The following is a 15,008-nucleotide window of genomic DNA, read 5'->3' on the forward strand; positions in this document are numbered from 1 at the left end:
AAATGAGGGTGAAACTACGGTGGCTTAAGGCCCTCAGGCCGTGACCCTTGCTGAGTCCGTCTGGAGGATGACAGCTCTGGGAAGCGCTCATTGTCCAGCTGCTGCCTGCTCCGAGAATCCAGGGCTTTGAGCTTCAGTGGGCTGGAACAGCGAGAGAGCCTCCACAGGAGTGGACAGAGGCCGGTGGGGGTCTTCTTCCACCCCACACGCTCTCGAGGAGATGACTGTAGATGTCTCGCCCACCCTTCGCCTGCTGTTTCAGCTCCTGACGTGCAGGGTTGGGGAACCGAGAGGAGCAAGGGTCCCCATTCTGACTGCATGCTTGTAGACAGAATTTTGAAGAGGGCCTCTGTAAATTCACTCCTCCAAAAGTCAGGGGAACAGGAAGTACCGTGAACTTTGGAAAGCAGTATTATTAACCTAGCATTTTAACTAGTCTTCCCACTCCTATTCATCCTGTGACATCAACTATGCCAGATTAATCTTGAATACTTACTTTGTTACTCTCCCTGGGCTTCCTCTTAGTTGAAGCCGGACATCCCAGCCTGGCTCTCAAGGCATTTGCCACTGTCTGGTACTTTTCTGAGGCTGAAAGAGACATTTTCCCACTCCACGCACCCTGATCGCAGCTCACTGTCTCTCAGCCTGCCTCCAGCACACCCTTCGGCTCTGCAGTTCATGGTTGTCTGTCCCCTAACATTGCTCTTGCTTCAGGAAGCTACGCTTGACTGTGCCAGCCCACAGGGCCCCCGTAGGTTCAGATGTGAAGTTTCCCACCAGTGCAGCATCCTTGGCCTTTCTCAGAACCACTGAGGTTGCTCTTGGCCCAAGGGAGCCCACAGCGTCAGGACCGAAAGTTCCCTGGAGGATCCCTTTAGTTATTGGCAGTTACAAGGATCAGTTTTACCAACCTTTTGCTGCCACCTCGTGGTCATAGGCTTACAATACAGTCTGGCTGGTTTTCAGTAAGGCCCAAACACATATCAGAAACCAAGGACGAGGTAGGGTGTATGAGAAACTGGGAAACTATGGAAATCCGGCGGGATGGAAGAAAATGGCTGTGAGTTACAGCTGCAAGGAAGTGTGGAATAGTATTTCCCAGAGTTTTTAATACGTGCACGTGGCTTGAAATGAAGGGATGTACTAATTGGAAGAAACATTTGGAGATCTGCTTCCCCTTTCATTGTTCCTTTTCTGGTTAGGACTGCCCACCAGGGTTGTGTGAAGTCTGGTCCCAACCATGTCTCCAACCTCATATCGCTCTATTACTGTGTTTTCTGTGCTTCAGAACCTCTGGCCCTCTTTCTATACCATTAATACCCCAGCCTCCTCCTTTCTGGGCCTTAGTGAGACCCCCCCCCCCCAGCCCCCGCCACCTCTCTGTCTCTTTCGGATGCGTTGGTCTCCTCGTCCGTGACCTGTTTCACATCTGCTCATCATTCAGCACCATTTTCTCATGTGAACCTTCTAGAACCTTCTCAGACCAAGCACCATCTTCTCATGTGAATCTTCTAGAATGGAGTCCTTCGATGTGCGCTTGTAGCTGTAGATGAGCAGGGGCATTTGCAGGACAGTACAGAAGCCTCAGAGTATATCGGGAGTGCTGAGGCTCTTTCTGCTGATTCTCAGGCATGCACAGACCAGGCGCAGAGCCCGTCCTCCCGCAGATACATACGAGCCATGCCTGCTCATGTCTGAGCACAAGCGTGCTTGCTGGACTGAGAAGTGGTGTGATCGCCAGCTCCAGCAGAATGCTATCTGGTGCCTAAGGAAGGAGGTCCCGGCTGCCTTGGACTAGGAGACTTCTTCCTTGTCTTCTTCCTTGGCTGGGAGGCTTTTTGGTTCAACATGTGTCTATATCTGCTGAAGCTGATCAACGACAAAAGCTACCCGTCAGATAACTACCACCCCCAGACACTGGGAAGGGCAGAGAGGAGCCCTGACTGGAGTGAACGCCCCTTAATCTGGTACCAGCACCAGCCTGAACACCGAGGGGACAAGCCTCCCAATTCCCGTAGGTTAAAGCAGGAAAAAAAGATGCTGGTGGCATGGTTCAGAATCAAGGAGGGGCATGGAACACAGTCCTGTGAGTCTAAGCAGAATAAAAAGGGTTTGGGGGAGGAACTCTTGGCTTCAGATGTCCAGAGTGAAGACATCCGAGGACAGAGACAAGGAGACACTTGAGACTATGCTCCTGGGAAGAAGGGTTAGCAATGGAGTCAGACATAGATGTTTTTTCTCCCAGAAAATATATATATATATTTTTTTTTTAAAAGGCAAATGGTCAACTTCTCCTTAGGGTAACTGAAACCCAATTTGATGTAAGCATGGATTTTTAAAAAATTGCCTCTTTAATTTGGATTACATTTGAAAAGGGAGATAATTTGTTCCAAATTCAGAAAAGATAAAAAAGGAAAAATTATCACTTTAGAATGATATTTTTAAATTTTGCCAACCCACTAAGTTGGAGGATGAGAGGAAAGAGGAGAGAAAACCACTCCTGTTTGAGAATAAGTATTTATTTTCCATATTAGGTGAAAAGGAGGAAGAGCTTTACACAGATCTCAGGGGAAAGAGAGGCGTTTCAAGGGTCTTCTGGAAGTGAGCTTCCGGTATAGTTTCACTGTGTAGTTTGAGATACTGTGAGCTCCCAATCATTTTGATGTCCAATAGTCGGCACATACCCAATTTAAAAAGAAAAAAATTGGGCTTTTTGACTAATTTAAAATTCTTTATAGATTTGTCCCATTCCTCTGTCAACACAGAAATGAACAGCCATTTGTATAGAAGATCCAGAGACAAGACATTCACACTCAGAAACTGGATCAAGCCAAAGAACAGCAGGATGAGTGTGGATAACAGAGGTAGGGGCAGGGGAAGGAAATGAGGTGGGCTGGGGTGCATTCGGCATTAAGGGAACTGAGTGACTAGAGCACCGTGTCCTTCCCAGGCTATAGGCTTCAAGATGGCCCTGACTCTGGCTGACTGGTCTTCACCTCAACAGAGTCTCCGCCCAGAGATGTAGATTCTTGTGCCATCGGTGTTGCTGTCAACTCTCTGTGGTTGTCTTTGTCGTTCATGATTTTCCAGATCAGGATGAGTAGAATGACCAGAAATATGAGGACTATGAAGAACATGAGAACTTTTAGCACTGTCTTTACTAGGTAGACAGAGTCGGGTACAGGCATGGTGAGTGCGTCCTGGCCCCATAATAAAGCTGGGAGCAGTAGGGAAGACATAGGTTTCTCAGAGAACTGAGATATGTGGTGTAGCAGATTGCCCACAGCACCAGTAGCTGGTTCTCCATCATACGCTGGCAGTGGGGGTGGAGCTGTAGCCAAAGGACCATGGATCCTGCTCCTCACGTGGGGCCATTTTCCTTTGGAACCGCAGAGAAGGGAGAGAAGTGTCCTCAGCAAGGTTGACAGACTGCTTCCAGGCAAATAGTCCTGTGATGATGGTAACAAAACTCACGTGTTAGTGAAGCTTCTGAGGTTTTGTGATGTCACTTGAGGGTGAGGCTAAAGGTTCCAGTTCAGAAACTTTTGTCCTCTGAGCACCACTTCCATCCTGCACGGCCTCTAGATTGCAAAGGGTGCCCACCCATTTCCTTTGACGATGCCCCTCCATTCTTCTTTATAAAGTGTTTTTATTTTGAAGTAGGTTTGGATACACAGAAAGCTGTAAAGATAGCACAGAGAGTAACTCCTTTACCCAGTGTTTCCCAATAGGTACCTTTTGTGAAGTTAGAGTGCAAAATCCAACCAGTACATTGACATCAGTACAGGGTGTGCATATAGCCCTATGCCATTTTATCTTATAGATTCTTGTAGTTATCACCATAAAATACAAAACTATTCCATCACCACAAAGATCCATCAGCATTCACATTCTCCTAGACTAAGACAGATGTAGAAAGTCTTACTTTAACACTTTCCACCTCCCCATGTGTAAGATCATTTTCTTAAATATTCCCCTATATGCACCGAGAGACAAGTTCAGGGAAAGTTTTACAGTTTACTTCAATTGTCTAATATGACTTAGAAAACTCAAGAGAAGAAGGAAAATTTTTTATCCAATTTATGTTTGTTCAGCTTAGGTCATTTATATTGCTACCTTCAACTTCATGGATTCTTTCCCCTGTCCCTTCCCTTGTACTAATATGGCCATCCATCCAGGGATTTTTTTGGTTCCTTTGGTAGCTGTATTTTTCAGTTCTAAAATTTTCAATTTGTGTCCTTTATATTGTCTACTGACTAAAATTTTCTATTTTTTGTTTCAAGTGTATTCATAACTGCTCAATGAAATATTTTTATAATTGTTTAAAATCCTCATCAGATAATTCCAATGCCTTGGTCGTCTCAGTGTTGCCATCTGCTGATGTCTTTTTCTGTTGAAGCTGATATTTCCCCAGTTTTTACCACAATGGATGATTTTTTAAAATTGTCTATGGAACACTTTGGGCTCCCTGACTCTTACTTAAATACTCTACTTAGCAGACCTTCTCTGACAATTTGCTGATTGGTGCTTTGGGGGAGTGTCACCCCACTAATGCCAGACAGAGGTGAGGCTCTCTATTTAAGTCTCCTTTGAAAACCCAGAGTTGTGGGGAAAGTGTCTCCTTACTACTGGGTCAGTGTGGAGTTTCAGACTCCGCAGATGGCTGCCTCTGATTTTACCCTGGCAGGGTCAGGGCGGCACCTCATTATCAGTGACAGGAAGCCAGTTACTTCTGGACAGGGGTGAAAATCTTGGCTCTCAGTACTCTGATAACACCTGGTGAGGCATGAGGGATGGGGAAGGTACTTCATCGCAGCTGGCTAAAGGTGGGCAATCCAGGCTCACTATTTGGCCTAGACAAGGGTCTGAGGGGAACAAGTGACTCTTTTCATGGCATCTGGCTGGGGTAGGATAGTTATTATCTAAAAGTTTCCTGTCTTGATGCAGTGCCTCTTTGCTTAGTACTCTGGCTAGAGAGAGCAAGCAGGCTTTCTTGAAATTTTATTTTGCTTGTCTCTGTTGGCATTCTGGGTGGCTCTCTAGCACCTAGTCCAGCATATAGAAGAAAAGGAAAAAGGGAAAGAACAAAAAGGAAAAGAAATCACAGGGCTCATTGGCACTTGGGTCCTCAGTTCCATGTCTGTAGCCAGGCTGTCTTCTTTTCCTCCCATCTTGGAGTCATCTGATGTTGGTTTTCTATATAGTGTCCAGGATTGTTAGCTGTGCTCAGAAGGAGGAATAATGAGAACTCTATCTACTCTACATGCACCTACTAATCCTGGTTCAAAACGCTTGATCCTACACCAAGATTCAGGCAAGGAACGACAGAGCAACAGGCTTTGTAGTCCAAGGATCCAGGTTAGAGTCTGCGCAATGGCGTTTTCCATGCTAGTGACCTTGGTTAGGTCACTTAATCTTGCCAAGTCTTCATTTGCTCACTAGAAATGGAATTATAGTGATAAAAAACCAAATTTATAGGTTTTATGGGAATGAAATGAGCTGAAAAATGCATAACTTTTCAAACCATTAAATTCCATACAGATATAAGTTATTTAAATAAGAACTAGGATGGAAGGGAAGGGAGGTGAAAGGAGGGTATCTGGAAAGAGAAGGCAACTTTTTTTTCAAGTTGGCTTTTTCAGTTCTCCTAAAAACTTGTACAGATCTATAGATAAATTGCTTCTCCCTTCCCAATTCCAAGACTTCTGTCAACTCCTTGGAATAGATGAATGTTAACTTACATGGCAAAATATATGATTTTTTTTTTTTTTTTGTCTTTTTGAGACAAGGTCTCACTATGTGGTTTAGGCTGGCCTTGAGCTCACTTTGTAGCTCAGATTGGCCTCAAACTTGCAATGATCCTCCTGTCTCAGCCTCCTGAGTGCTGGGATTACAGGTGTGGGCCAAAATATGTGATTCAGTTAAGGATCTTGAGGGAGGACTTTATCCTTGATTGTCCAGGTAGGTATTAACTATAATCAGTGTATTCTCAGAGAAAGGAGCAGCGCATTTGGAGAGAGATAGACATATAAAAGAGAAGGGATGTGAAGACAGAGCAGAGAGATGCTGTCACATGCCAAGAAATGACAGCAATTATGGGAATTGGAGCCAAAGGAGTCTTAGTTACTTCCTTGTGGTTGGGACAAAATACCTGGCATCCACAAGTTAAAGAAGCAAAGGATTATTTTAGCTAATGTTTGTGGAGGTTTCAGTCCATAGTTGGCTGGATCTAAGGCAGGATGGCATGACAGAGGGGATGGCAGACAGGCAGCAGTGAGACTTCCTTCTTCTTTCCATTTTTATTCAATTCACACTATAAACTTATTGGTTGGTGCCACTCAAACCCAGGGTTAGTCTTCCCTCTTCAGTAAATCCATCGTCCACTTTCACATCCACACCTATGTTAAATCAATCAGTGGACTAATCCAGTGACACAAACCCATGATCTAGTATCAAATGTCCATGATCTAATCACCTTCCCAAAGTGTCACTGCTATGGCTTGCCCCCCGCCCCAAAGCCTCATGATCTCATAGGCGGTACTTTTTGAAGGTGCTGTGTGTGTGATACTGGGATGAAGGATGTGTGATAACTAAATTGCTTTAGCATAGTTCTGGTTGTGGATAATGTGAAGGCCCACCCTGGGTGTGAGTGGCACCACTCAAAAGGCCTATAGCCTGAGGGGATAAAAGTGAAAGGGAGGCTTGCTGCTCACTGCTTGCTGCTTGTGCCTCCTCCCTGCTTTGCCATGAACTGTTTCTCCTCTGTGATGCCCCTCTGTCATGCTGCCCTGCCTTGGAACCAGCCAACTGTGGACTGAAATCTACAAGCTGTGAGCTGAAATAAACCTTTCCTCTTTTAACTTGTAGGTGTCAGGTATCTTGTCTCAGAAACAGGAAAAGTAACTAAGACACCCATCTATGAGTGCAAGAGGCTTTAGGGGGACATTTAGACATAAGCCACACTACGAGGCTAGGAATGGATTCTGTTCTTAGAGGGAGCATGATATTAATGCCTTGATTCCAGACTTCGGGCCTCCAGAACTGTGAGAGAATACATTTCTTGTTGTTTAAAGCCTCTAACTTCATGGTAATTGTTAGAACAGCCCCAGGAAATGAACACAAGAACCTTAGTGATCATCTAGTCCAACCCCTTCACCTCACAGATGAGGAAACAGATAGAAGAAGTAACTGACCAAACTCACAGCACATTAAGTTAAGGACTGTAATTGTAGTCTCTCATTTCCTGTCTACTAAAACATGCTGTGTGTCTTCTTTTCCTGACATATTTAATGAAATAAAATCCACACACCGTACAATCCACCTATTTAAAGTGAGCAGTTCAATGCTTTCTTGCACATCCAGAGTGCTATCCAAGCTTCAGCATAAACTAATTTTAGAATATTTTCATCCCTCTTTGTTTTCCCATCCAGAGAAATCCTGTATTGTTAGTAGTTCTGATTGTGTCCTTTCTGAGTCCTTGGTTTAGGTACATTGATTTCATCTCCCAAGAAGATGGAACATCTCAGTCCTTTCTCTTTTGTTTCTCTTTTTCATTATTTTTAATACAATTTGTTTTGTTTTGCTTTTGAAACAGGATCTCAATATATAGTTTAGGGAGCTTTGAACTCACTATGTAGCCTAGGTCGGCCTCAACATCCTGTAGATCCTCCTCCCCAAGTGCTGGGATTATAGGTATGCACCACCACACTCAGCCCTCTTATTATTTAGTCCAAAGCTTCACAGGAGGAGGTGGCTTCATTCTAAAGTGCCCTTACTCACTTTAGATGAGGAGTTCATAGTCCTTTACAACTGGGATTGTATTAAGGAGTCTTAGTTGATGGGGTAGTTTACTCTGTGTTTTTGGGTTAGCTTGCTGACCTACAACAAAAGCAATTCATCAGCCCCAATCCCACTGTTAAATACAACAAGGCTGAATTGTTCCCTGCTGATTTCTAATGAGGCAAGACCCAGAAATGGAGTCCCACTGAAATGCCAGGCAGCTTGAGCTCTCTTGGTCCCCAAGGCAAAGTGCAGTGGTTTGCCCAGCACTCCAGAGGAAATGGTTCCCCTCCAGTGGGCCAGCATCTATATTGGATGGTAGCCTCTGGAAGCCCACATGGAATGAAGAAATGGAATATGGCCTGGAGAACACTTTCTCTACATTTTTTTCTAGGAACAGAAATCCTGTTAAACAGACACCTGGTCTCTACCCAGCTGACTGCACTTCCTCTCCCACCCTATCCTCCTCCTGTAAGTTTTACAGGGACAGCCTCCCATGAATGAGATGCCCATGGTTTCCCATACATAGTTATGTGGGGGTGGTGAATTCGTGTCATCCCGAACCTGCCTGTTGGGCAGCCCACTATGGCTGTGCACCTATGTTACAGTGAGATTCAACAGGACAGGCACTTGCAAGAGACCAAAAATGTAGGAATGAACAAAGCTTTATTCAAGAGCTGGCCAATGGACAGTCTCTGACAAGGATTCAGAGAGGATGTCTTACATTTCCTATAAGTGGCTGGTCATAAGGTAGTCAGGTAGCCCTAAGGTAGATATTGTGGTTTAATGTTTAGCCCACTCCCCAATTTGTTCTGTTTGTTCAGTTCCTATTGTATAACTCTGTTTTGTTCCTATTGTATAACCAGCGGGGAGGGAATGAGGAGTAAGTTCATCTACAGTTTAAATGAATTTAAGTGATTTCTCTTAAAAATGGAGCTACAGAAAAGAAAAATGGAGTTTCTCTTACCCTATTATTCCCGCCTCAAAGACATATTTTCCTCTCTCAGGACATTGGCCTTCCTCATATGGCAAGGGAATATTTTTTGTCTCATATTCTGTGGCCTCTTTTAAAATTTGTATTTGGTTTACTGTGGATTGTAGTCTGTTTTTTATCTGTTGAATAAGACATGGCCCAAAAGTCAGAAGGGCCACTATTATCAAAATTGATCCTGCCAAGCTAATAATCAAAGAAGTCAACCAGGGGTTCCAGTTGAACACTTGTTTATACCATCCTTGTTCACTATAATATTGTGTTTCCCTTTCTTTTACCTCTTGGTCTAATTTGTCCAGAGTTTCTACTATAGCCCAGAGCTGTTTGCATAGATGCAGCAGTCTTCCTTTAGGGAAGCACAGAGAACCCCTTGTTCCATAAAGAGCAGGTTAAGTCCTCCCCTGTTTTGTAACACCACCTCTGCTAAAGAGTTCATCTGGTCATGTAGTTGTCTGACCACACTTTAAACCCCTGTCACACTTTGCCCTCTACTGTGGGTCAATCTGCTAAGCCTTTGGAATACGTTTCTGAATGGGCTATTGCCCCAGCACCCACCCCCAGGGATGCTGCTATACCTGTCCCAGCCAGTACTGACAAAACCATGAAGTCTTGTTTTGACTATGGCTGATGGCCAGGAAGTAGATGCCAGGTTTCTGGGCCCCCTGTACAGTGGACACGCAGGGAATAAGCATGACCAGAAGGCAGGGGTCTTGTTTTATAAATTTTTGCCTATAGTCAAAGCACTTGAATAACCCATTAATGCAGAGTAAACAGGACCCCTGTGGTGCTCTGTAAGTGGCATGGTTTGGTTGCAAGCAACCTGGTTGCATCCTCCCACACAAAATCCCTGTCCATATACAGTTTCTATCAGAAGAAGAGGCAATGGTTTTTCTCTTCTGGAGTGCAGAGCATTTGACTGGGGGTAATTTCCTTTGAGGAAACTATTGCCTCGTAAAGGGCAGACTTGATTTTACCTACAACCAACAGCTCCCACCTAAGACAAGGTTAGACTTATTGAGAAGATAATAGGTTTCATTAAGCATTTGATATATTCCTGATTGGGCACTCTCTTTTCTCTTTACATTTGCTTGGATGGCATTCTGGATAGAAAGGTTGCCATTTAGAGTGTCAGGCAGGACCTTTAAGATGGGAGTGTTACATCGGTGCAACTCACAGGAGAAGAAGGGAAAAGGAACAGCCAACCTTCTAGGTGTGATCTGTTTTGTTATGTGTATGAGGACACCTGGGTGCTTCCATGAACCTAACTTCTGTACATGCGTGCAAACTCCCCAAGAGAGCCTTGTTGCCCAGACAGGGTCATTAATGTTCCTTAGGATTATCCTGACCTGTAGACAGAAACCAGCTGAATAACCAGTGTTACAGCCAGCTCTCTTTTCCCTATCAACCTGGATGTAGTTAACATTCTGGGCCCACCAATGGGTTACAGGGTCCAGACTACGAGTCCTCGCTTGTGCCAAATGCCCATCATGCAATGCTGGCCATAGCTCTATGGCTTCACAACCCCACTGGGGACAGTATGCGTCCTTTTCATCATTACATCTTCTCCCAATGGTTTTCAGGCACATATATAGTCCCCACCTTACTGAGTCTATGTCAGCTTTGTCCTATCTAATTGCTTTTGTCTGAACTTCGCAAGCAGGGAAGGGTGAGTCCCAAGATCAGCTTTGTCTTGCCACTAGGGGGATCCAGAATTTACATATGGGAATTATGAACTGAACATTTTGCTGGTCGCACAGGAGATGTAGCAAAGCCAGCTCAGCTTGCTGAAGGTGAAGAGTCCACCTGAGGGCACAAAATGGTGTAGTTACAAAGGTGTTCCCCAAGTTCACCTAAAGAGTCTGTTTTTGTCTGGGATCCAGTTGTCTTCGAGGCTGAGGTTGTTCACATCAAGAGAACTGGGATCAGCATGGCCAAGGGGGTCATCATGTCAATTGGGTTGCAGCCGATTCCTACTGTAGTCTTTGAGAACAACATGGTGAGCAAATCTCTGGTGGGGATGGGTGGGACTCAGTTTTAGGTGTGGATAGCAGTGCATGCTGAGTTGATTCTTCAGGAAGTTCTGGTACCCACTTCTTGGCTCAGGAATGGTGAGTCCATGGAGCACAACTTGTAACTTTATGAGTGGTACACATAGTCAAGACTACGTCATGTGGCCCTGCTCACTTTGGCTGGAGTGGCTCCTCCCTCCAGGTTTTAATTAACACTTTGTCTCCCAATTCAAAAGGATGAACAGGAGAATGAATTGGAAAGGGATATTGCTGTAACATGACCCTCTGGAATTCCTTTAGAGTCCTTTGCAAAACCTTTATCTGTTGGTGCAGGTCTAAAGTCCCTGCTTCCTGTAATCTTTCTAAAATGGGTAGAAGCAGGGGAGGTCTCCCAAACCTTTAGAACAGAGTGAGTATAGGGTGCAATGGGATCACAGTAGGGCCATCAGAAGCATAGCCACCCAATTTGCCCCAGTCTCTTGGCAAAATTTGGATAGGGTGTTGTCAAAGTTTGGTTTTGTCTCTCTACCTGGTCAGAATTCTGCAGCTGATAGGCTGTGTGTAGCTTCCATTTCAGCCCCAGAGCTGCAGAGAGGCTCTGAACCACTCAAACCACAAAAGCTTGTCTATTATCTGAATCTACCATATGGGGAGCCCATACCAGGGAATGATCAACTCCATCAGAGCTTTTACCACCTCTCTAGATGTCTCAGATCTCAAGGAATGGCCTCCACCCAGTCTGAATAGGTGCAAATGAGGACCAACAGATACTTCTTGTTTCCACTGGTGGGTTTGATTTCTGTAAAGTCCACCTCACTGTCCTCAAAAGGCAGTGTTCCTTGTCTGCAAATCCTGAGCTGTTGTTGTGGATGAGAAAGTGGACTGTTGTGAGCATAAGCTGAGTATCTGTTTGCCACAGAAGCTCATAATGTCTAAAGTCTAGAGATATAGAAGTGATGGCCAGGCAGCTCTGCCATGGCTGTCTTTCCCAAGTGAGTATGGCTATGCAGTTCCTGGATCACAAAATACCCTACAGCCTCAAGAAGGAATGCCTTCCCTCCTGGCAAGACTTGCATTCCTTTTTGTTCTGTAGCCCCCTCCTTCTGTTGTGGCCCACTTCAATTCTACTTCTGAATACTTGAGTGGATTGAGGAGTGGAGCCACTAGAGCTTGAGCTATGTGGTATGAGTCTCCAACAGTAGCTTGTTTGGTTGCTAGATCTTCTGCTCAGTTTCCTTGGGCCTCTAGAGAACTGCCTTTCTGATGGCCTGAACAATGCATCATGGCTACCTTAGTGGGCAGCAAAACAGCCTGTAATAAGTTTAATATTTCCTGAGAGTTTTTAATGTCTTTTCTTCCTTGGTTAGGAGGCCTCTTTCCTGGCAGATGGTGCCATGCACGTGCAAAATGGCAAACGCATAATGAAAGTCAGTATAAACATTCATTTACTTATCTTCTCCTATCTCCAAGGCCCAAGTAAGAGCAATCAGTTCAGCCTTTTGTGGCACTGTTCAAGGAGGCAAAGCCTCAGACCAAACGGTCTGCTCAGGGGTGACAACTGCCTCTCCCGTCCTCTGAACCCCATTGGTTACCATGCTGCAGCTATCCCTAAACAGAGTCAGGGTCAGGGTTCTGGAGGGGTGTCTCCTGTAGATCCAGCCTGGCTGAGTGTACTGCCTTGATTGTTTCCACTCAGTCATGTTCAGGTGGATATAGAGATATTGGCAGAGGAGAGGCAGGACTGAGGGCCTGTGCAGTTCTAACAGTGAGTCAAGAATCCTCTAGAAATGCCCCTTGGTACTGGGCCAGCCTAGTACCTGAGAGCCACTTAGCACTGGGACCCCTCAGCAGGGTTTCTACTGCATGGGGAGCAAACACTTCCAATTTTTGCCCTAAAGTCAGATTTTCAGCTTCTTTTACTGGTATAGCACTGGCTGTGGTAGCAAGCAAACAGGAAGGCCAACCAGCTGCCACATTATCTAGTCTCTTTGACCAGTAGGCTTCTGGGTATTTCCAGGGACCCAAAGCCTGGATTAGAATGCCCTAGGCAGTCCTTTTTTTCTCATGTATAAATAGCTGAAACAGTTTAGTGATATCAGGCAATGCCAGAGCAGGAGTGCTTAGTAATTTTTTTTCCTTCAGAGTCTCAAAAGTTGTTTTGTGCTCAGGCTCCCATTCCCAGGGAGGGTGGTTTCCCCCTTTCAAAGCCTTTTATAGGGGTTTGGCAATGGATTCAAAGTTGGGGGCCCAAAGGCAACAGTATCCAACCATGCCCCAAAATTCCCTCAAATCTTTTCTAGTCAAAGTCTTTTTCAAGTCCTGAATTGCCTGGGTGCTGGAGGTTGACAGTGAATGAATACCTCCCTTTAGCACAAATCCAAGAAACTTAACAGCCTGCACATATATTTGGGCCTTTTCCCTTGACACCCAGTGCCCTTTGACCTGCCACACACTTAACAGTTTCTTTGATCCCTCTTGACATAATTTCTGACTCTCTGTTGCCACCAAGAGGTCACTGACATACTGCAGGAGAGTTATTTTAGGGCTTTCTTCACTAAAAGGCAGTAAATCTTTTGACAAAGCTTTCCTGAATATGGTTGGGGAATTCTTAAATTCCTGTGGTAACCTTGTCCAGGTTAGTTGACATTTTTGTCCCCCCTCTGGATCCTCCCATTTAAAAGCAAACAACTTCTGAGACTCAACAGACAAAAAAATACAAAAGAAAGCATCCTTCAAATCTAACACAGTATACTAGGTTCGAGTAGGTGGGAGCAAACTGAGCAAGGTATAGTGGTTAAGTACAGTACTGTGAAGAGTTACAACCAGAGTTTTCACTCCTTGCAAGTCCTGGATGAGGCAATACTTGTTGGTCCCAGGCTTGTGGACTGGTAGGAATGGTGTGTTCCAGGGAGACTGGCACTCTCTCAGTAAGCCAGCTCCAAGCAGCTTCGGAATATGGGGTTTAATTCATTTTCTAGCTTCCATTGTCATTGCGTACTGTCTCAGGTGGACTGGTTTTGCATGTTCCATTAACTCTACTGTCACTGGGGGCACATGAATTACAAGGCCAAGGGAACTGTCCTGTGCCCAAACCTTTGGAAAGTCTTGACTCCAACAGGCTGTTCCATAAGAAAAGAATCCAGGAGGCAATATTCCTCTTGCATAGGCAGAGTGATACTCAAAATGTGAGCTTCAAGGGAAGAGTCTCCTCCTGTGGTTAAAACAGTTCCCTGGGGAGTAAAGAAAATTTGAATACTAAGTTTGTGAAGAAGATCTCAGTCCAAGAGAGGGAAAGGATAGTTGGACATAAGCAGGAAGGAGTGACTAACCAAATGTCATCCAAGCTGAACCTGCCATGGCTCACAAAAAGAATAGGTTGATGTCTGACCTGTTGCCTCTTGCATGTATACTTTCTGTCCCTAAAGTGAAGCTACTGAGTAACTACTGACAGATCCACACCAGTGTTTCTCAAAAATCAAACAGGTTTTCCCCCTACATTGATGGTTCACGTGAGTTCCCTGAGGCCCATGATCCTGTCAATCTGAGACTTACTCCAATTCCAGTACAAACAATTCCTTTTTACCCCCCTTCTCCTTGTCTGCAGTGCATGTTGGGAAATACATTTCTGTTGTTTTTGATTGTTGGTTTTGTTTTTGTCTTTTTGAGACCATCTCAATATGCAATTCAGGCTGACCTGGTCTCAAACTCACAACAATCCTTGTCTCATAATCTTGGACATTCTCACTTGAAGTGTCCTTTCACTCTGCAGTAGGCACATTGGTCTGGATCTAGGGGAGTGTGATGACCTTCTCCCTGTTTGCCTTTCTTTCCTCATCCCTAGCTCCTGACTGTACCTTTCTCTTGTAAGCTGTGAATATCACCTTCCTCTGCTCCTGCTTAAACTTCCATTCTGCATCCTATTATGAAATACTTTTTGAGCTACTTCTATCAACTGGGTTATATTCATACCTGCAAACCCTTCCAACTTCTGCAGTTTGCAGCATTTATCAGGGGCTGATTGAGAAACAAAAGCCATGTTAACAACTTAGGCATTTTCGGGCACCTCGGAGTCAAATGGGATATATGTTCCACAGGCTCCCATGAGGCATTCCAGGAATGCAGCAGGGTCCAGTCTGCTTCCTGGTACACTTCCGCTTCTTTATTTAGGTTAGTGGGGATGTCAAGCTGCAGAAAGGAGCCTTTTTGTTAAAGCCCCATGGTGTTCCTTA

This window comes from Chinchilla lanigera, unplaced genomic scaffold (genome assembly GCF_000276665.1).
Source record: "Chinchilla lanigera isolate Chin_1 unplaced genomic scaffold, ChiLan1.0 scaffold00067, whole genome shotgun sequence".
NCBI classification, from domain to species: Eukaryota; Metazoa; Chordata; class Mammalia; order Rodentia; family Chinchillidae; genus Chinchilla; species Chinchilla lanigera.